Genomic DNA, 2,500 nt, shown 5'->3' with positions numbered 1-2,500 from the left:
CCTCCTCTCTCGTTTCAAAATGTTTGTATTTATCGTTCGATGAAACGAGCACAAGAGGGAAAAAAAAGTTGAGACACGACGTTCCCATAATTTTCGTGTTATTTCCTTTTTGCTTCAAACATTTTGCGGACTGCAGCTTCGTCGTATTGCTTTTATCAATTTTTAACAATTTCAAAGCGAAGACAACTCGCAAGACGATCCATTTCGTCTCGGTTCAATTTTAACGTCCGTCCGTATTATTTTTTGTTCCACAAGAGATTTCGAATAGGTTTCTTTATTTATCATCCCTTCTTTTCGAGCGCCACGGAAGCAAGAGGAAAAGCAAGAGCGAGAGAACATTTCGCGTATACTTCATTTAACAATTTTAACCAACACGCGATGTACTCCACACACCTCTTAGATTTAACAACTGCTTTTCTCTTCTTCTCCCCTTAGCGCAAGGGTAAACCCCATTTGTCTCTTCTTTGGAACGCAACAAAACTTTCGAGGACTGGACGACCGAGCGATGGTCGCGCGGTCTTCGCTTATCTTTAACAAACGAAGTAGTCCGTATGTATTCTAAATGTTGAAGCCTCCTAGAGCTTTAAGCCATGCGAGACATTGAAATGCTGTTTTAACGGGAGCATGCATAATTGCTGCAAACATACTTTTATCACAAGTTCTAGCCACGCCACGGAGGCTTCGAAGTTCCTTCACCATTCGCTTTCCTCTCTTTTGTTACACAGTTTCAGACTACGATCAGGGGTACCGAAACGCTGTATTGATTGTAAACAACCATTTTTATCTTGGAGCGGAGCGTTCCTTTACTCGTTAGATTTGTCTTGTCGCGTGTGTATTCGCTTTTTCGACGCTTTTTAACCATTTAACTTGTTTAGCGAAGCTAAACGCACAGACAGACAAAAAAAAAGGAACAGCATCGCGCGTCAAACAGCGACGACCCATCTGAAGCGATCTTTCATTTATACACCGTTTGTAAACAGAGAGATGTATAAAGCGCGGGGAATCATTCGAAACCCTGGGGCTATTCGAGCTTGCATTTCAGCAAATTATCATCTCAAACATTTCACTCGTTTGCTTTTTCTAAATTTATAGGAGAGCTTCTTTCGTTTATTTTTGACACACCTTTCGTAAATATCGTTTCTGGCAACGTCGGGAGCGTGGATTTCTACAAGTGAACAATCGCGCCGATCCGATAACTTCCAGCAGGATGGAGAATCTTTATAGATTATCTTCCTAGAACTCGGTGCTTTCACGGGCGGTCGTTTATAAATTTTAACGAACGACTCGCGCGCCGTGACGCACTTGCGCTAGTTCGAAGAGATATTTCGAAATTTGTTTCTCTCCTTTAACGGCCTGCATTTAGTGTATCGGTTGCGATTTTCGTCACATCGTTTCCACGACAAACGCCGACGAACTGCCCAACTATCGCTCGTACGTTGCGACTCTTTCTTTGTTTATCGTTCATTCATTCTTTCAATTTCGTTCGATAATCCCGCTCCGAAACGTTCTACTTTCGTTGAACGACGGCGAGATGTTTAGAAAGAAATGAATTACTCTTTTTTCGAGAAGCAAACGCAAGCAGTCTTTTGTTAAGAAAACGACCCTCAGCCAGGCGTGGTCCAGGAATTGTATCCGTGGACCGCAATGTGCGTTCGAAATGTCGATGTTCATGTGTCCTGCAGTTCACACGTTGACGCGCAATTAGCTGCGTTCTTCATCGACCCACGAGCCAAGTGATCCACCGTTCAGGGTAATCGTAAAATTTTGTATTTCAAACTCTTTAGATCTTTAGAGTGTTATTTTCATTATTAACACGCATCACATTCGATACCCACATCACTCTCCCACCCGGCGCGTGCGGGAGAGCGAATTCGGGCGTCGCCAACGTATTTGTTTGTTTGTTCGATCGTTGACGACACGATCGCGTCCAAGGACGGAAACCGTCGGAGAAACGCCCAGTGGCACGCTCCTCTCGACGGTCGGGCGTAAAGTACATTTAAAAACCTTGAAAAGTACGAACGCACACAAGGAATGCGAGCGCGCGTCCTGTCGCTGAATCGTGGGTTGCGAGATTCGAACAGACACACGGCCGGCGACGATCGGTCTAACTAATGGACACATAGTTTTTCAAAGACTCGCTATCGTCGCTTCTCAGCCGGTCCGTAAACAACACACATCGATCAGGCGGACGCACGAATCTTACCACGGTGCGTGTTTCGTAGATTCCAGGTTACCCGCAAGTACCTCTCTCTCCCTCTCGAAAGAGGAATCTCGATCCGTCCTTTTTGGACAATGGAGAAATCTTTTTATCGCAACACGGATGGCAAAGAAACAACCAAAGCGTAGGAGCGTGGGGACGAGAGCGACGAAAAGAACGTCGCGAAAACAAAGTTTCGACGGTTGCTCGTTCTAATACATCGTAGTTTCAACTCTCTCAGTTTTAACCACTCCTAGACGCTTCGTAAACTTTTAACAATTCTTCGCCTCCGCGAGTTTCATT

The 2,500-nt window shown here is 44.7% G+C and overlaps 1 non-coding gene across 1 annotated transcript; it reads right to left on the bottom strand.

Moving 5' to 3' along the window:
* Positions 1–1,598: 1,598 nt before the first annotated feature.
* LOC143307556 (5.8S ribosomal RNA) lies at positions 1,599–1,753 on the bottom strand. The gene has a single exon (XR_013064669.1). It is a non-coding gene; the product is annotated as a 5.8S ribosomal RNA (ribosomal RNA).
* Between the last annotated feature and the right edge of the window lie 747 nt (positions 1,754–2,500).

This window comes from Osmia lignaria, unplaced genomic scaffold, assembly GCF_051020975.1.
Source record: "Osmia lignaria lignaria isolate PbOS001 unplaced genomic scaffold, iyOsmLign1 scaffold0059, whole genome shotgun sequence".
NCBI classification, from domain to species: Eukaryota; Metazoa; Arthropoda; class Insecta; order Hymenoptera; family Megachilidae; genus Osmia; species Osmia lignaria.
This window is presented reverse-complemented; position numbering and strand designations above follow the sequence as displayed.